Raw genomic sequence first — 21,219 nt, forward strand, 5'->3', positions numbered from 1 at the left:
TAGGTCTCACATTAGGAAAGTTTGAGCGATTGGTATTGTAAATGACACTTTTTTTATTTATGTGTTGGTTTTGAAAATAGCAAAATTAATAGCTTTGTCAGTTACAATGTCAATAGTTTTAACTTTCGTAAATGTGACACCTATAGCATTTGTAATGCAATGTGTGTTGTATTTACGTGACTTAGATGTATTGATATTACAAATAACAATGGCTTTTAATTTAGTAAATAATTAATACTTAAATAAAAGTTATTGTAATTTATAATGGCAATAGCTTAAACGTTTGTAAATAACTTTTGTGAAGATTATGTTCAGTGTATTTTATTGTGCCGAAAATCCAAGAACATTGCATTTGCACCTACACACACATATGTGTTGTAGCACTGAGTGGTGTGAGGGTGAGGGGTGTGAGGGTGAGGGGGTGTGAGGGTGAGGGTGAGTGGGTGTGTGAGTGTGTGAGGGTGAGTGAGGGTGTGTGAGGGTGAGGGTGTGAGGCTGAGTGAGGGTGAGAGGGTTGTGAGGGGGGTGAGGGTGTGAGGGTGTGTGAGGATGAGGGGGTGAGGATGAGTGAGGGTGTGAGGGTGAGGGGGTGGGAGGGTGGGTGAGGGTGGGTGAGGGGGTGACGGTGGGTGAGGGTGAGGGTTTGTGAGGGTAAGAGGATGTGAGGGTGTGTGATGAATAAAATAAAATACATTGGTATCCCCTTGCACAATGGCAATACAAAAATGCTCAATGCATAATGGCACGTTTGCATAAAGCAGAAAGTAAAGTCAGACATCAGCGAAGTAGCCATCTTTAAAGACAAAAGTATAGGCTTCTGATAAACGTAGTAACAGCCAAAACACTTCTGTTCGCAAATATTAAAAACGCTGTGCAGTTAAAAAAGGAATAGAATCAAACATTATGAAATGGAAAATAAATATACACACTTTCAATCTTTTTGGTCTCCTATAGATTCATATGTACAGGTATAATTATTTTTGCTGTATTGCTCATGTAGTATTTGTAACTCTACTTATTTAAGTATTTATGCTATGAATTGTATATTTCCATTCCCTTCTCCCTTCCCCTCCCTTCCCCTCCTTTTCCCTTCTTCTGTTTTCCTCTGAATGACAAATTTTGTTATATTGCGATGCATTTTATTGATGACTGTATTTTTATGATTATTCTTTTTCGCTTCTTTGTATTTTAATGAATTTCTTCACTTTTTTGTATGTCTTTATGTACTGCTCCTTTCTTAAAATTCAATAAAATCTTATTGAACTAAAAATATGAAGACACTCGCTATTGAAGTTTTTCAATATAAGTTTAAGCCTGGGTCGTACTTACTCGAGCTTTCATACTTCTGCCCTTTCACGTACAACTAAGACTTGACTGTCGGCTACACTCCGATATGGCTGCGTCTTTCCCTGCGAGTATTAGTCTAAGGTTGTAACATGTCGGCACAACCACAGTGCACACAGCCCTTCAACCTGATTGTTGCCCTGGTAACGGACGCCGCTGAAACACTGCTGAAGGAGCGGTGGTGGTGGAATAGGCAGAATCCTGGTGAGGAATCCCAGGGGCAGACGGAGGATGGAGAAGGACAGCGGGTGGGGATAGATCCGGGGCAAGGGGTGGCATATGTGTATGAAGGGAGGCGGAAGGAGAGAGAGATACCTTGTCCTTTTTTTAAGATATCCGTTGATTTTTAAATAGAATGCGTTATTTATATAAATTGGTTAGTATTACAATTATTTGTGAGTGGTGCGGGGAGCATTGGAAACCCCCCGTAAACCACTCTGATTGCAGCGCAGCACAGCACAAGGGTAGCGTTGCTGAAATGAGCTTGCAATGAATGCTCGACTAAGTTATGGCAGCAAAGCTTCCGGGGGTGCGCTCCTGCAGATTTGAGGCCCCTCTCTCTGCTGTATGTGTTTGCAGCCCTCCCGTCTCCCCTACCGATTAAGGCGTCCCTTAATAATCAACATACAAATAGCTTTACTAGGACATGCTTGTATATGACAACTACTATTATTTAGCACGTTTCTCCTCCATCTATAGCATGTAAATAAACCAATGGGACTAAAAGGCATCGTCTGTGCTGTACTTCGAGGGTCAATTTGAGTCCACAGTGGCAAGTGTGGTAGTCAGGGCAATAAGTGGAATGAAAAAACCAAGACGGAGGGCATTGCTGTGGGGAGGGGGGAGGAGAAATGCGACACGGCGGGCAGGGGGGGTGGCGGAGCGGAGAGAGCGGCGATGAGGGTGTGAAGCAGCAGGGGCCTTTGAAGTGAAGCTAAGCTTCACTTCAAAGGTGTGGGAGGAGGGCGACTGATGGAACAGATCGCGATTTGATGATGGGCATGCGCATTTTAGGTCAATGCGCTTGCGCATTGACCTAAAAGCGCACGGGCACAGCACCAAATCGCCCAGTTGGGTAAAGTCTGTTTAAGTCGCTATAGTCTCGCTCTGCTCAATGCGCATGCGCATTGAGAGGCAAGACCTAAAAACAGTAACAATTTTGCACAGATGGTGGAACCATTACCACTTGACGGACTGGGAAAGAGCTGCTATCTGCAGCAGAAAACAAAAAACTAAGCAACTTAAATATAATGGAACCACTATGTAAAGCCTGATTCCTTTTTTGCTGTTCAAATGTTTCTCTCACTATTTGTGATTTATCATGTTTACTTCACAAATACATTTTCAAAGAGGCACTTATTGCAGGCACTGGATCCGGGAAAAAGTTACTTTAGTTCCAGACATGTTGCATTTTTTTTAAAAGTCTGATGTATTGAATCCTATAAAGCCCTTGTGAGATACATACATGGTAAGTATGAAATGCACCAACTATATATTGCATGCTCTGCTTCTTAAAGAAACAATGACCTTCCAGAGCCCCTCTGGTGAACTGAAAACATGTTTTAAACCACAAATGAAACACACAAAATAGAAGAGGCACGCATTTGACATATACAGGCTTGTTTTCTGCTGAGTACCCCATTGTATATGTTTTACAAAAGCTATGCACTCGAACAGAAAGAGCAGTTTTAATAAAATATCGGCAAAATAATGAATTGCTCGTAAATAACATTTTGATTATGACCCGCTGAATTTGAACCGTTTTTTTAGAAATGTATGCATTTTCTTAGCAATAGAATAATTTTGAAACACTATTTGTTAAAACATGAAAATGGGTAGATATCGACGGCAAAGACTGACACGTAACTTGCCTTACATCAGATAAGATGATGCATAATTTGCCTTTCCTTGCCACATAACATAATTAATTGACTGTGATTGCCATACAAGGTAGAGCTTTATTCGAGGAGAAAAGGAAAGTTAAAAAATAGTAATAAAGTCAGGGGGGTGCTGCAGTCATGGTTTGCCTACGATGCTCTCTTTGTTGTTCGACTTAGTTTAAAAAATACTTCTGACTTCATTGCTTGATGATAGACACGACCGCAAACAAACCAATGTATAGCCAGCGAGAGGTGAAGACTGTTACAATGCAAGGAAAAATGAATGAGCTTCAATAAGTCACAAACAGAAGTGAACTTCATGTTTTCGTAATTTCTCAAATGGCATACCTCGCGTATAATGCCAGATACTGAAAATTGACTGGTTAGTGTTGAAAACCTCCCTTGGCTCTAAATAGGAAAATAAGGAAACTAACACTAAGGCCCTACAGACACATGCATCAACCATTATTGCAAGCGCAAATGGTGAAATTTGCAAAAATCGCCCGTTTGCGCCCACAAAAAAAGGCTTCTGCGATGCATCAACCTGCCAGCCTCTCGCAATTTAAGAAATCGCAAATTATTGAGATTTCTTAAATTTCGATTGCATTTAAGGAATTGCAAATTGCGATTCCTTAAATGCAATGCATGATTGAATTGCAAATTGCGATTCCTTAAATGCAATGCATGATTGAATTGCAAATTGCGATTTTGCTAGTAGGGAGCGCAAATTACCATCTATTTGTACTTGATGGTAATTTGAAAAAATGCTGAAAAATTGACTAAAGTTGTAGGTTACACACACACATTCCCTTGATGCATTTCGTGCCCAACATGCAACATGCGTGCACAGATCAATTTCAGGGAGGCAACAGGGTGTCCTTTTGATACCCTTGCACCCTTGAAATGGCATGCGCAATTTGCGAGTACCTATTGCGCATGCAATCTCCCATTTATTCCTATGGGCATATTGGCCCATAGGAATGAATGGGAACGCATTTCTTAATTGTGACTCGCAATTTGGGAGTTGCAATTAAGGAATGTTTGGGAATCGCTAATTTTATAGCAATTCCTACATGCATAGGCTTTTGCAATTCCTTAATTGCGATTCCTTAATAATCGCAATTAAGGAATCACAAAAGCCTACATTGATGAATGCGCCAGTAAGTCACCCTCGTTAGAGTCTGTTTGTCAATTCACTCAGTGTAAGAAATTAGGTTACTGGTTAAGGGGTGTTAAAACATACTCAAGCAGCACCCACATAAGTATAAGCAAATCCCAAATTAACCTGTGCTCAACCCTCTGATAGCTTGGCACAGAGCAGTCAGGCTTAACCTAGAGACAATGTGGAAAGTATGTATGTACCACTTCAAACAGTAATACATTGAAACACAACACAAGAAAAATCCAGCACCAAATTTTGAAAAATTGAGTATAATGTAATGAACAGTATAAGACCAAAACAACAAAAATCCAGTCAGTAGAACAGGAAATATGCAATTTTAAACATTTAAGTTAAAATTGTGCCAAAAAGCCCAAAGCTCCACTCACATCTATCTAGTTGTGCAAAACAGGGAGAATGTCGCAAGTTCAGGATGATTGTGATGAAGCATGGGTCGGATACAGGGATGAGGTTAGGCTTGCCGAAAAGTTACCTTCTCAGTCCAACGCAGAGTCCTGTTCACAGTGGAAGGGGTTGCGAGGAGCAGGGAAGTGTCCCAGATGGTCACCAATGTAGCGCAAAGAGCAGGCCTGGCATTGCGAATGGTTGTCGCAGTTGCATGAAGTTCCTGCTGTTGGCACAGGCGGTTGGGCTGCAAGTGGTAGATGTTATGGCACGAAGATCCTGTTGTCGTTGGTGGTCGAGCCAGTCCTTCGCAATGGCATTCCCCGTGAGCGGTCGATGCGTCTCAGTACTGTAATTGGATCTAAATCCTGATTGACTAGGGTGTAGAGCATGGGTGATCTCAATAAAGTCAGTGAACACCATGTTCACATACATCCCCAAGGCCTTGGAGAAGTATTGCAGCAACGTTATGGGTCTATAATTCCTGACTGTCAAGGGGTCTCCCGAAGGATTTTTAAGAAGTGGCAAGATTCGTCCCTGTTTCCAACACTCAGGCACCACACCCTCCGATAGTGATAAATTCAGGACCAGATTTACAGCTGGTGTTATCACATCTGCAATAGAGACTAGCACTCTGGCCGGACAAGGATTCATAGGGGAATCAGATTTCAGTGCTTGCATTATTTTAAGGGACATAGTCATTGGAATAAGGGAGAATTCACGAAGAGTCTTGCCTACCTTGGGGTAGGTAGAGACCGGTACAGCTAGACTATCGTCGCTAGTTTGGCACCCAGTTATGAAGGCATCCTGAATATTTTTTATTTTATTATAAAAGTATTGTACCATATGGTTGGTCTATTCCTCTGTGGGAGTAAAAGGGGGCTTAATTACTTTCGGGAGGAGAACTCCATAACAATTTTGAACAGTTCTAGGCTTCTGTTTCCAGCTTGTTCTATTTTAGAGGTTAAAAAGCTTTTTTTTCCCTCTTGCACTTTGGCGAAATGGGTCTTCAAGGCTAGTTTATAAGCAGTTTTCTTTATGGGATCAAAATTCTTTCTCCATAATCTTTCCAATCTGGGTGCTGGTTCAGATGGTTGGGAGCCTATTATGTCCTTGTGGCTCTGAACAGGAGGACAGCAGACAAGCCATTGAGTTATTCTGGGTGTTCTGGGTACCGGTGCAGGTCCAATCCCTCTGACTCAGGCATGAGGCAGCAGAGGAGCATGGGAGCAGAGCAGCAATTTAGCATGGCCACTCTGCTGGGCTGCTGCCCTGCTGGACTACTCATCAGGGCAGCAGCCCAGCAGAGTGGCAGTTCTTTCAGCAGCACAGCAGTACCTCTTCCTGGCAGAGAGTCTATGGGGCAGAAGCTTACTGAAGAGCTGATGTCTCTGGCCCAATATTTATACCAGGAGCCTCCTTTGAAATGAGGGATAGAAATTCACAGTAATGAACAATGAAGAGAGAATTAAAATAATTTACATGCTGGACTGGTTATGCATCCCAGACCTCCTTAAGCTTGGCCATGGCAAATTAGTGAAAACTTTTTAAAATTCATAAATACAGAAATATGTATCTTTGAGTGGCACATTAGAGTAGAACTCGTGATCCAGGCTATTTTTTGGGGGCGTCGACGTTTCGACCTGACTTAGGGCTGCGAGGGAAATTCATGACCTCGGCATTGCGGGTCTTCTTCAGGACTGTATGGACAACCTATGTAGGTGTGATGTTTGTGTCATCCACCTACAGAGTGGATAGGAGACAAGTGTCAGGGAGTTGCACTGGATGGGTAAAAATGGGAAAAAGCAGGTATGAGCTTGGCTTGCTAACCTACAGGTCTATGCGGGATATAGGTTCCTCACAAATGGTCATCATGGTAGGCATTTCCTTCCATTAGTGAAGGTCAAATGAGCCCCAAAGCAGTCTGTGCTGACGGCTGCAAAGTAAAAACCTGGGGGGGGGGAGGTGTTCAATAGAGCCAGCACCTCCCAACAGTAAACAATTCTCATGCCGGCCCAGAAAGGGGCCACCAATACAAATTTCCATTTACTTTGATGCGGCAGGAGCCGGCATCCATATTATTATTTTAATTCTCTGTTCATGTTCACTACTGTGAATTTCTATTCCCCTCCTATACAGCTGAGCACCCCTTTTCTGCACGTTCCCTTTGGCGCAACCTACTCTTTCCCCACCATCTTCTCCAATTGATACAGTGATTAAATAACTGTTCACCTAATGATACAAGAATACATACTAGGTGAATTATAAATAACTTTGCTTGTTGCACTTTTTAAACTCAGAAATGCATTGATTACTGTGAGCTAATATCTTATGCTCTAAAATTGTTTTTGGACCTATTACTGTGAGCTTGATAGGCATCAGTTTGAAAATATAGGTCTTGGACCATTGTTTTTTGTATCATATTGAACCAAGGTCCCAGACCAGTATTGGGTAATCCCATTTTTGTAATAGCCTCCTTTGAAATGGACCAAGTTTTTAGAGCTTTCCTTTTTAAGTGCACAGGTTTCCTGCCTCAAGTGCCCTAGCTCCTGACTAACTACAGGGGGTGTCCAGCTCGTTGTGTGGAGGCAGGACACAGCCTATTCTAGTGTTAGTAGGGCTGTGCCGAGCTCCAACCTCCCGTTTGCTGGTGATGGCCCATCCAGGCACACCTGTGCCCTTTATTGTATGCGGCTGTCTGGGAGGAATACACAAAGCTCATTTGATAGCTATACCCAGCCACGTGATGCAGAGACAGCCTGCAGTTACTGAATGTTCAAGGCAGAAAAAAATGCCAACTTTCGAAAAGTGTCATTTGTAATTTAAAATCTGACTTTACCGTAAGAGTGAATTTTGTATTACAATTCAAAAGACATCAAACATTACCTGCAGACCTGTTCCAATTTGGAAGCTATACCTTATTAAATGTAATAAGGTAATTTCAATGTTATCCAATCGGAAAGCTAGGCCTTACAGTAGTGAAAGACAAATGTAGAGTGTTTCACTACCAGGAAATATAAAACTTAAAAATACATTTCCAACTTTTTAAATACGCTGCACCCTGACCTCTGGGCTGTCCAAGGCCTACCCCAGAGATGGCTTATATGTATTAAAAAGGAAAGCTTGTGCCTGGCAAAAGGTTTGTGTGCCAGGTCGAAATGGCAGTTCAGAACTTTACACGCAGGCTGCAATGCCAGGCCTGAGACACGCTTAAGTGGGTGACACAATAAATGTTGCAAGCAAGTAGCATTTAATGTACAGGCCGTGGGTACATGTAGTAACACTTTTCTAGGGACTAACAAGTAAATTAAATAGACCATTTGGGTATAAGTCAATTCTACCATGTTTTAGGGAGAGAACACAAGCCCTTTAGCACTGGTTAGAAGTGGTGAAGTGTGCAGAGTCCTAAATGCCAACAAAAACGGACTCATAAAACAGAAGGGTGAAGGCAAAATGTTTGGGGATGACCCTACATAAAGGGCCAAGTCCAACTCTCAGGTACACTAAACAAATTTTATGATGCTTCAAGGACGGGCAAATGACGACACCTGAGTGTTCGAGAAACCCTCCACCTACTTAGAAGCCCCAACAACTGACATATGCGCAGCAACAGTCATGCTAAGTACATAGGAATCACATTTAAAGAAAACCATGGAACAGTTCAGGGACAAAGGGAAAGGAATTTGCAGGAGGAAAGGAAATCAAGACAAAGGTGAAAGGGCACGCATAAAGTGAATAAATGTTTGGCAGAGGGGACCCCTAAGGGAGCCCTGCAATGAAATAAGTTGCAAGAGCAACTTCTTACATCGAACTGACACTATTAATGCAAATCCGGAAGTGATGACTCAGTTGTTGCTTTTCTCCTATTATTCAGCCACATGTCTCTAATGTGTCCCCTCCTCCTCTTCTGCTTCCCCATACTCCACAGGCCTGATCTCGTTTCCAGAGTAACCCTTGACCTTTTTGGTCATGTGCGACTCTCCTCGCTGCCAGCTCCTCAGGATTGGGACTCTGGCACTAGGCCCTGCTGCCTCCAGTTCAAGAATGCTGTCCACAGGTCCACTTGTTTAGGTTTTTCTTTCATTGGGGTCTAATCCTTGCCTTTTAGTTTAGTGGGGTATTTCTGCTCATTACTTTATTGAGGTTATTTGTAATTATAAGCACCTCTTTTTTTTGGGGGGGGGGGGGGGGGGTTTACACTGGGGCAGTAGTTCTCATTGCTCCCACCTGTTCACACTGTTTTTCTGCCTGCCATGCCTCGATGCTGTTCCCAATCCCCGCGCTTCCGCCTTTCTGATAGCCCCATCCTACCTCCCAGAACTACTTATGGAGGCTGCTATCACACCCCGACATGCCAAAAGCAAGCACGTCGGTGCCTGTTTCCACCTGGACTGCGCTCAGTTCCAGGACTGCTGGACCTCCTGCCACTAGCCGATACACCACCAAGGAGCTCCTGGACCCAGGACACTGAAGCAACAGATGCTTCACTTCCTCCCCACAATCAACCCAAGGACCCTTCACCTACCGCTGCATCCGCTTCTCATGCGGCATAGCTCACGATGAATCCTGCAATGCTTCAGCTTGGAAGAACACGAACACCGGAACCACTCCAATGCATCCTGCTCAATTCACTCTCCCTCTGCAAACACGCCATGAAATTCAGGGACACCATCACTACCCTCTCCCCTGACGTGACCTTCATCACTGAAACATGGCTTAAACCCTCCTCAAGCCCTAACATCGCCACAGCCGCTCCCGACAGCTACAAGATGATACACCATGACCGCATCAGCAAACATGGCGGGGGATATTGATATCATATTCAAGGAAATGATCTGACACATCGTCACCAATGACATACCAACACCTCTCACAACACACCTCAACTTCCGACTACAGACCGACACTAAAACCACGATAGGAGGCACCATTACCTACAGACGCCCGGGGCCCCAACCAGTCTTCTTTGACACCAGCATTCTGCGTTTTTTGTTCATAGTGTCTCATCATGTGATACATAAAATTAGCAGTGTATTAATTTTGTTGTGAATTAAGTTTTTTAATAATTTTTATTTGTATGCTGTGTTTTTGGTAGCTAAAACATATACAATAAATTGACCACAGACAATCATGCATCCAAGAATGATTCAGAACAATTAGTATGTGCCCATGTGGAATTTAGTAGGTCCTACACATTCGCCCTATTGTTTAAAATACATTCCCCTCCCTCTCACTCAGATAACAGGTAACTCAATCCATACAATGAAATCAGTTTTATACACCTGTTTAATCCAACCACAATAAGGTCGATGCCACCTGAACAAATTGTCCAACAAGCATTGATGTGTGAAAACGTAATGACTGATCAATTTATTGATTGGTAATTAAAACATAATAAACATAGGTTATACTTGTAGAGTCAGAAGAAGGATTTTTGAGGTGGAATACAAGCTCCTCTGGCAAAGTGTGCAAGGGCCACGATTTATAACAATGTAAATTCTTCAGATGTAAATCCTTCAGCTAATATTGTGATTTTTGGATGTTTCTGTCAAAGAAGTAATGGTAAATTCTGCTTGCATCAGCAGAGTTTGCCAATGAAAATGAAGCGTTCACCTCCTTAGTATAATTGTGTTATTGTCCTCATAGTTTATTTTATTTATTTAATTACTTTAGAAAGCACATTGAACATAATATATTGGAATTAGGACAACACTCTATGAGAAAAAACAGCCTGGTAACCCAAAAGGTTGAAACGTTTTCAACGTTTTTCTGAACGGAGGTTAATCATCAATCATGTAAAGCTGGAGAGCATTCCATACCTGTGGATCACAACTCCCCAAAGTTCCCTCTGTAGCTCCTGTTTTTAAAGGAAGAACTTTCCGAAGAGTGTTCCAGATCAAAGGTGGGAACATTTGGGCAGATTAGGGTATGTTGGCCATATTAGGATTCAGGTGCCCTTAGCATCACCGCATTCTGTCAGACTTCACTCATGGCGAGTGAAAATTATATCTCAGTAATGTGTAGGGTTTCACATTCCTGGTCACATCAATTCTAAAAGTTTCCCTGCTCACCTCTTTTTTTAAAACCGTCACAGATTTCAAAGGATATGGCCTAACAGCTAGAGCGGTCAACCTTGAAGCTGGGCAACCGGGTTCGAGTCTCTGCAGGTACACTCAACATCCTGTGATTCTGGGCAAATCAGTTAATCTCTCCTCTGTAAAGCACTCTGATACCTTCAGGACGAGTCTGCCTCATATAAAACCCCCACCCAAAAAAAAACTATGTTCAACTTGAGATATAGGGATAGAGATGGCCAAACACTCTTAATAGTTTCAAGTGGTATTTTGCCTAGCCATACTCCAGCCATGATCCTGCTGATACACCCACAGGTGTGTTTCAGCAGTAAATAGATGCCAGGTCCATCTCTCAGCACCATTCTTTGAAGGGTTTACATATAGAGGGTGGAAGCCTACCCAATGTCAGAATCCATAGATTTATACTACAAGGAGGCAGGTTGTCTGAAGCCAAATACCATTTACTTGAATTGTATTTTCAGGAACCAGAACTGTTAAATTTCTCCTAACTTCATATGGGTAATGAAAGGTACGGTGTCCAGGTGCTATTCTTTCATCTATCAATGTTTACAATGTAGGTTTTTAGCGCCCCCTTCCTAGAACATGTAGCAGGTGAAGGTTGTTCAATAACTTGGTCTTTCACACCTTTCTGCTCCAGCTCACCTTCATACCTTCTCTCGCCTCCTACCCATATTTATAGACCTGGGGCTGCATAGGGCCCTCTGATGGGTGGGGGCCCCCTGCTCTGCGGGGGCTTCAGGGGCCTATGTTATGCCCTTGCCTTTTCTCCATCCTTCCAACTGTACTATAGTTTAATTTCTGTTTACTTCCCAATGGTGAGAAAGCACCAATTTTTGCATGGTAACCCCCATTTTTTTGTGGACTGAGGCCGCTGATTTTTGTACTCAGCACTGAGGCACTACTTTCCAGGCTCCCAATTGTTTAACTTTGCAGTAAGACCATAGCATGTGGTGCAGGAAAATAACCAATGGCAAGGAAAGTTAAATATCACCTGTGGACTGCAGCACATGTTGTGCCATCCATTAGGCAAATAAAAGAAACCTAGCTTCAGGGCTACCTGTGTAGCCTGACAGCTGCAGCTTTTAAATCTTCAAGCAAACCCATCAAAACAACAATTTTTGACGGGAAGTAAGCCTACTTTCAAATATTAAATAAGTCACCGTCGAGTAGGTTTTGAAGCCAACAAGGTAGAGTGCCTAGAATTTAAAAGTGCTACTTGTCAAAATTTAGTGTTGGCTTGTTCCTTCAGCCCCAAGGTGATTTTAACTTTAAGGGCTGCAGGTGGTCATGAGTATACTAAAATTCAGATAAAATACTATTCATGCTAACTTTGGTTTTGGATTCCCAACAGATTACCACCACTGCTTTTAATATTTATTAATAACCCAATTCACTGGTGAATTTGGATTTTGCTAAATATTTAGGAAAAGTACATTTTAAAGAGTTAGACTTTGTCTGCCTGGCCCTCCAGTAGGCTTCCCGTAGCCTGCCAGCAGCTGGCCCCTTCCTTTCCTTTCCAATAATGAGGTGTGATAACAGCTTCCCAAGCAGAAATGATGGTTTATAGCTTTTGGTAGGTAGATATGCTGTATGTGGCGACTCTCAACTAAGGAAGGGCACCTGTGGAGGGTTCAGAAACGTCATTAACTTGAAAGAGACCAGAGGCTTGCCCATTTATAGGTAAATGTAAAGGGAGTCCTGGGGAAGAGAAGCCTTTAGTTCCTTAGTCATCTGTAGCTAGTGTGGCACCAGCTCAGTGGGAGGGGGAGGTGATCTAAGAACCAGTTTGGTGTGGTTGAAGAGAAGGGGACTGCTTATTTCCATAAATTCACGCAGGGCAGGGACACCGGTCACCTCCAAATGCAGAAGGATTATGTCATGTTGTATTTTACTCAGGACAATGCACTATGGGATTGTTTTCAGTAGTGCAAACAGCATGTGCTGCAAAAGTGGAAAGGGTTGCCAACTTTTTCTCGCATTGGTTAAGGAGTGTCAAGAAATCCCTCCCGACCACTGGCAAGTGAATCATCAAAATTGACCCTCATCCATAGCTCATCTGATATTTCCTGGACCTCTGGAAGAACAAATGAGTAGACCTGCTGTCTGTGACCTGTGTGGAGAACTGAGGGGCTGGACCGGCTCCCACTTGACACGACTGAGAAGTGGCCTCCAACGGTCAGTTGACTAATCTCCTACGTGGCTTCAGGAGCACAATAAGCTGCAAGAAGCTTTTTTTCTTGAAGTGATTAGTTGACGATTTCCTTCTGATTCTGGATTTGAACCTGCTGATGGCCTCTGCTGCAGCGAGTCCTATCCACTAATTGCTGCCCCTGAGGTCCTGCATACCTTAAAAGAGATCAAAAGGTACTATTCCTGAAAAGATGGGCCTTAAAAAACGTGTTGGACTTCCAAGACCTCTGAAGCATCAGCAGGATGTTGCTGCAAAGGTGTCTGAGTTTGAGAGGACCTGATTGGCCACAGCTTCCAGGCTTGCTTGGCTGGAGGATTCTGAGCTCCAAACAAGAGGCTAAGGCCCAACTTTAACAATCTGTCGTGCAACGTAATGCAGCAAGACAACTTGCTGCGCTGCGTGAAAGGGAGAGGGCAAGAATGCACCATATTTACCAAGATATTGTGCATTCCTGGCCTTTGTACAATCTGCTACCAGTGGCAACACCCTTGCATCAAGGTGCAAGGGTGACTGTGTTGCAGGCAATATTGTTTTTGTGCAGTAAGGCACATCTTCCTGCACTAAAACAACCCTCTGGGTCTTTTTCATCTTTCTAAGTTTGCTGTAGAATGAAGCATATTTATAAAGAGGAAACAATGGGGAGAAATAAACATATTTCTCCTTATTACGCCTCCCCTGGGAAGGAGTAGCATTTTGTCGTATTTCCAGGTCTATCAGTCTTGGTAAATCTGGTAATGCACCAAAATCCATGGGTGGATGCATAGGAACACCCACACTCCACCCATGGAATGCCTTCCCAGGGCAGAGTAACGGAGGGCAGTGACTTATGTTACCTTGCATTACTCCAGATTTACCAAGCAACGTAGGGCCATGCAACATGGCCTGACTTTGCTGCTTGGTAAATCTGATTCAGGGATTGCGTTGCCTTAGCAACACCCTGAGTGACACAAGAGCAATGCAATCCCTTGATAAATCTGGCTCTCAATCTGAAGGTAGATATCTTGGCTGGGTGAAGAAGCAAAAAGTATCCGACTAACGAGAGGACTTCTGCAGACGCAAAATTTCACTTTTCCCTCTCAAAGCTTTTCTTGCCAAAACCAATGAATTCAGGGGGGCCTTGTCCAATGGCTGTACAGCTTCTAGAATACTTCTCCAAATACAGCCTTTAACCTTCCCCTGTTGGAGGATTTTGACTTACATTTCAGAGATTAAGGGGGTCATTAGCATGGAGGGCGGATTTGTCCTACGCCATACCCCCCGGAAACGGGACCGCCCGCTGATGGTGTGGCAGTCCCGTACTCCCAATTAGGATGCGCCCGCCACACTGGCGGGCACATGGTGCATTTGTGACATTGCGGTGGGTATTGCTGAAAGCACCTTCCGCCGCACTGCCACAAAGGCAGGTTGTGCCTTTCAATGCACAACGTGACAGGCACCGTGCGGTGCCTGCCACGTTGTACACTGAAATGCAGGGGGGTACCATAGGTACCCCCCCATGTGCCCCCCCTTACCCCGCAGAATCACTAGGGGCCCGCAACGGGCCCCCGCAAGCAAACTCTGCATGCCTTTCCGTGGCGGCACTGCTGCCATGGAAAGGTATGTTTCCGCCCACATAGTAATATGGCTTCCGGTGTCTAACAGACACCACCACCATATAAAAAGCGGCAGACGGTCTTTCCGTCCACCGCGAACCCCTCAGCCATAGTAATATGGCGGGGGGTCTTTGCTGCAAGGATGGCGGGCGGATCGCCCCCAACGGGCCGGCGGTGATTACCGCCGGCCCGGCAGAGGCGATCCGCCCGCCATCCTTATGTGCCCCTAAGTGAGAGACTGAGTCAGAAGGTTAAAATCTTTGCTCCTTTGGGGATGGCCTGAAATTGCCTCTCCGTCACTGTCAACAGCAAACAGTTCCTTCTGACCAGTGATTTTCTTTTTCTTGCTGCTTCTTGTCATTAACAATTCATATCTCTGGTTCACGTTAGTGGATTTCACTTGTTTTGGTGCCATTTTACCTATTCAATGTTGATCTATTTTTAGAAATTGGCTGTGTAATTTTTACTGTTGTGTGTTTTGACTTTTTTGTATTCATTTTTTTTCTTCTACTCAATACCTTACACATTTTTGTTAGGTTACACCTGGCTGCTTTGTGCATAAGCTACCAGGGCTTAAGCCCAGGTTTGTTTACTGAACTTGTGTGTTGGACGTGACAAAACCTTGGACTTACTGCTTAGGAAAAACTCGCATCCTCCCCAAATAATAACCCATATTCTTACACCACTTCATCTAAGCATTGAGTGGTACAGGTATCATGTGCAATTGAAAAAGAGAGAGAAAGAGAGAGGGGGAGAGAGAGCGAGAGAGAGAGAGCGAGAGAGAGAGAGACTGTGTGTGTGTGTTTTAATGCTAAATATATCCATTAAATCACTTTAAGGAAAAAAAGACTAGACAGCTATCTTTCTCTATTGATCCTTAAATTGTATTATATCTGAAATATTGAATTGCAATTCTTGTATTTATGTTGCTTGATGACATTAGGGTCCTTAGCTGAAACATAATTGCCCTCGCCTTTTGTGAAACAACAGTTGCCTCATCCTCTACGATAGTGATATGACAGAGAGCTCACCCCCCTCCCCCCAGGCAATTATCTCCTGCGCGCTTGTCGCAAGTGCCTAATCGGTAATTGCTAACTGATTGCTGTTCTGGGACTGCCACTGCCGGCTGTATAACTGAGTGATTGTTTAAATTAATATTAACATCCTAGCATTATATGTACAAAACTTACAGCGCGTGAACAAAAAGGGATCTTCCTGGGGACGTTGTGCTTCACATAACACACACACGCGCGTGCCCGGACACTCGTGCACACACACACACACACACACACACACACACAACACACACGCGCACACACACACAGTGACACAGAAGCTGGCACCTTTCATATCCCAGAATCCTATTGAAGGAAGTGCCATATTACTGGGCTGGCCATCGGCAGAGGTAAGTTTATTAAAGGCGATAAACAAGATTCTGGGAGATAGGCAGTGCCATGTGTTCTACTGTAGCAGCCTCTTCATTTATTGTTGGGGCTGGAGACTGCCACTAAGGCCACCGCGAGCTGGTAACTCTGGAGAGGACATTAAAGCAGAAGCAGTGTCTGTACAGTGCAAGACTGCTCCTGAAATGCCTCTCTCTGGCTTCCCTGGGCCGCCACGTTGTTAAAATGAGAGGCTTGAGTTCATTCAGTTGGTGTTCGTGCTCTTCGACATCGACTGCCATGATGTCATGGTCAACACCCTCACCCAGGTATCTGCAGTGTCATGGAATTGGGTTGCTTAACTTACGTAAGTGTGTAGCTTCTTGACACTTCTCCGAGTGTTGCTCATCCCGAAGCGCTTTCTTACCTCCCTGTCCTACCAAATGTCTGCCTAGGTGATTCCTAGTCTTGCTCTGATGTTGCTCAGAGCAATTATCTGTCTCGTTTTCCAGTTCCATCCTCTCTAGTACTTTATTTCAGGCTCATTTTTAATCAAAAAATTGGATCAAGAATATATAAAAATGAAAAAAAGGATCAGTTCTGCTATTGTTTTTTGTTTAATTTATTCTTGTTTTCCGTTCTAGAACATAGCACCGTCAACATGTCCGACACCCTGGTTCCAGCTACAAAATATATTGCCATCATTGGTGGCACATGGTTACAGATTAAAATCCACTTTCCTGTGTGAGATAAGCAGAATTTCCCTGATGAATTGACAAAGTATTTCAACAAATACTAAGAAATGCCAACTGGGAGGAAAATGGCTTGCAGAAAAAAATGCAGAAATGTAGTTGGAATCTAGCCCATGGCAACAGCCCCTATGTCCGATCTACTCCCCAACATTACAAATTCTAAGTACAAATCCATAACTATCAGCCACATTTCTAATTCTTAGGTGAAGGGAGACTCTGACCATGAGATGAGACAAAACATGAAAGAACGAGCTTCACACAACTTGGACAAGTGGCGAAGTTACAGTAAGAAATCAGACCTGGTGGTGTAATTGCACAGTAAACTAAGGGCTGATTTAGAGTTGAGTCGGACATATACACTAACAAACAGGACGTGTATCTCGTCCGCCTCATCACAAGTGCCATAAGTTATGAGGCTCTTTGTAATAAAGAGGACTGAATATCTGTCACCTTTATGATGAAGTAACCCGTCGGTCGAACCCTAAGTCAGGCCCTAAGTTGCTTTGTTTCTGGTTGTAAGACATGGCCAGATTGATGTGTTCCATGGAGTTCAATACTCATAACAGTATCTGTTCAGGCTTTTGTTTTCGTAATAATACGATTACATTCAGTATGAAAACCATGCATTGGTGCGGACGACAGATCTCTCATGTTTTCAAAATAGTTTGAAGTGGGCTCCAATTAACACATTAGATGACATTACAGAAGGGACAACACATGATCTTTGGCCCTGCGGACAGTTAAAAGAGTGATTAATGGCCACAATATACACAAAAGTATTTGAAGTATTTAAAAAAACGTCATTAAATAGACATATCACCCACAACTCTACTGAATGGACACACGGACAACAATTGCCCATTCAGATGCTACGAAAATAAAATGGTAGCAGAGGATACAAGAAAGAATTATTATTATTATTATTATTATTATGCTGTTTTATAGCGCGCTCCATTACTGCCGGAGTATCCTGGCGCGAAAAGAAAAAACAGAATAAGAATAAGCAGCCTACCCTACACAGAACAAAAGCTAAAAGGCTAGTCGAAACAAATGGGTTTTCAACCCTTTTTTAAAAGAGATAAAATTCACCGTAGCTCGCAAGGATAGAGGGAGCTCATTCCAAGCCAAAGCAGACTTCACCGCTACTGATTGCCCTCCCAGCCGAGAAAGCCGGAAGCGCGGGACCTGAAGCAGATGTTGGGCGGCAGAGCGCAATGATCGCTTAGGAGAGTAGCGCCTGAATCGTTTCAACAGGTAGGCGGGGCCTTGTCCATAAATGGCTTTGTGGGCCAGGGTCAAGATTTTAAAAGTAATTCTCTGAGAGACTGGCAGCCAGTGAAGGCTCTGCAGGTGGTTTCTAGCGCTGACCCGACTGGGGATATTACCCAACAGTCTGACGGTTGCGTTTTGGATCACCTGGAGACGTCTCACCATATAAGCCGGGGATCCACTCAGCAGGCCATTGGCATAGTCAAGTCGCGAAAGAATCAGAGCTCTAGCCACTGACTCTCTTGCTGAGGCAGGCAAATAGGGAAAAAACTTCCGTAATGCCTTAAGGGTCCCGAAACAGCCCCCTGCCAGCTTCTTAATGTGCCCCTCAAACCGGAGGTCTTCCCCGAACCAGACCCCTAGATTCTTGGCGAGGACATTGACTGAACTGGGCATCGGGAAACCGGCCGGCCAAAGTGCTTCTCTAAAATTAGGGGGGAATTGACCGTAAAGCAGTATTTCCGTCTTATCCTCGTTGCACTTCAGTTGCGCGGAGGCTAACCAGTTGAAAACTGCGGATAAACAGAACTGAATCCGCTCGGTATCTAAGACATCCCTAGGCCAGGTGAACAACAGCTGTGTATCATCAGCATATGCGATGATTTTGGCCCCCAAATGTTCGGCAAGCTCAATCAGGGGGGTCAGATATACATTAAAAAGAAGAGGGCTCAAGGTGGAGCCCTGCGGGACCCCCGTCATGAGGGGCTTAGCCGAAGATGAAAAAGGAGGGAGCCAAACCTGTTGTGATCTAGACGAGAGAAAGGAGCGCAGCCAGTCCAAAGCAAGGCCGGCAACCCCAATGTCCGCAAGCCTAGAGAGGAGGCGTTGGTGAGGCACCGTGTCGAACGCGGCAGAGAGGTCCAATAAAATTAGAGCTGCTCTGCCGCCACCGTCCAGACACTCCCTAACTGCCTCAGAGATCTCCACCAGAGCAGATTCCGTGCTGTGCGCAGCACGGAAACCAGATTGAGCAGGATGGAGAGCCCCAGATGATTCCACAAACTCATTAAGCTGCCGGAAAGCCAGTTTTTCCCCTATTTTTGCCATAGCCGGGAGCAGAGAAATTGGGCGATAATTGGCCAGCACTTCAGGGTCTGCTCCAGCCTTTTTCAGCAGGGGAAGAAGCTTGGCTTGTTTCCACTCAGCAGGAACTGTGGCTGTTTTAAATGAAAGGCTAACAATCTGCTTACAACGTGAGAATCAAGACTTAGAGGTTAAATGTAATAATGGTCTATAGTTGTAATGAACAAGTATGACACCAAGAGCGTAATGAATGTTAATATTCCCAGACTGCAGAGCAGTCATGGTCTCAAGAGTGTTTCTCTTACTTTTGGGGATTGCCATCTGGCCCCAATAGTGTATGCACAGGATACCGGGATGGGTGATGGGGGTCACTCCTGCTGCTCCCCAGCCCTTCCATGCTTCTCGTCTTCACAAACTCAGGTGCTCAGCCTGCATTGCGAATAGCAGCAGGGCTTTCATCAGTATGGGGAGAATGAGGTCAGGGAATGATGTTGTAGCCTTCAGGAATGAGCTCATGAAGGCAGAGCTCTGTCATGTGACTTTGGGTCACCCAGTCAGCAGGGTTTTGAGAAATACCATGTCTCGAAGCTGTTGTCCTTCTGTCTGCTGCAGCAGAGGGCATCTGTCCGTCCTCGATCACCTGGCCTAGACACTGGGGGAGGAGACTGGGAGCACAAACCAACCCTAGCCGGACTGGCAGGGAGAAGTGGGTCTAGCGAGAAGCACTGCTCCTCCCGCTTTAGCCCTGCTGAAGCATTTTAGGTCTCGTTGAGACATGCAGTATACACTATAGTGTATATAAGCTCCACCCACTCTCCACCCATCAGTTTTATTGGCTTATGTTCTACATAGTGCCTTCCGATTGGTTGTAGGCTTGTTAGTCCCTCCTTGTGATGGACATGTCTTCAGTTGTGTCCGCCCACGGCTATTGGCCCCTTTACTGCACAGACTACTTTCTTCCATTGCCTTCTTACACCGCCATACTATTGCATTGCCAATGCTTATGATTAATGCAGTCCAGCCACGATCGAACAATGTTTTTTTATTTGTATTTGTCTCTCCCCCACCAGTATCACTTTTTATTTATTCATGATGAGGTGAGGTGATACAGAGCATGCTGAGGCTCGAACCCTGCTCCCCAGCTCCAAAGTCGGCAGCTTTATATGTTAAGCCACCTCGTCGCTGCAAGACAAGCCCCCTTAAAGGGGTTTATCTTTGTTTCCCTCACTGGGTAACCCTCTCACCATGCACTCACCCTTAACCCCTTCCCCCTCTCGCTTTCCCAGAGCTCCCCCGTAAGTGCATGGGAAGTGTGCAAGCGCTATCGCTTTAAATGTAAACAGCCTTAGAGCTCTCTTCCAGAGCCTCTCCCTGCCAGCCCTCACAACATCCATACACGCACATCGCATTAGGGAATTTGCAAGCAGGGGTGGTAACCATTTTATAACTATATTAATTTTTTTGCAGTTTGTATACAGCGCGACTCAACCCAAATGTATTTGAGCGATTTATTTGAGCCCTAGCTACATTACACAAGTACACATTTATTTTTTTGGTAGGGACGCTGAGGGGAATCTGACACTCCAACCAGGATCTCCCGATCCAAAGTCAGCAGCCAGGGCTGTTGGGTCACAACATCTACCCAAGTCCTTCTAGATTGTTCACATCACACGTTTCAAAGGTATTTAAATACCATCATTAAAATATGGCCACTAAAAGAGAGTTAGGCTTCTTTCTAACTTCTCTTTAATCTGATGACGGCAGCGCTCCTTGCATCTCAGTTCAGGTAAGTTTTCAAGCGGCCCCTGCTTCAGTCTATACTTATCCGCCCATATTGTGCCCTCAGCGTGTTCGTTTGAAGTGTATAGTTCCAGTCGCCGCCTCGGTTCTGTTATTTGCGGTACTGCTTCGTCTGGGTCACTAAGGGGCATCTGCTTAGGGTGACCAGGCGTCCCCATTTTGCCAGGATGGTCACCGTTTTCAACCAGCTGTCCCAGCAAATTTCAAGAAATTTAGCTCATGTCCCGGTTTTTAGAGAGGGTCGACTGAAAACGGTGGGAGGTGTTTTTTATGTTTTACAAAGCAGGGAAAGTTAGCAGTTGTTTGAAGAAAGCAATTTAATTAACA

At 44.3% G+C, this 21,219-nt stretch overlaps 1 protein-coding gene across 1 annotated transcript in view; it reads right to left on the reverse strand.

Annotated features, from left to right (window-relative positions):
* Positions 1-21,219, reverse strand: part of CACNG4 (calcium voltage-gated channel auxiliary subunit gamma 4) — a 653,145-nt gene that overhangs the window by 502,136 nt on the left and 129,790 nt on the right. The window lies entirely within an intron of this gene.

Source organism: Lissotriton vulgaris, chromosome 7 (assembly GCF_964263255.1).
Source record: "Lissotriton vulgaris chromosome 7, aLisVul1.2, whole genome shotgun sequence".
Taxonomy (NCBI): Eukaryota; Metazoa; Chordata; class Amphibia; order Caudata; family Salamandridae; genus Lissotriton; species Lissotriton vulgaris.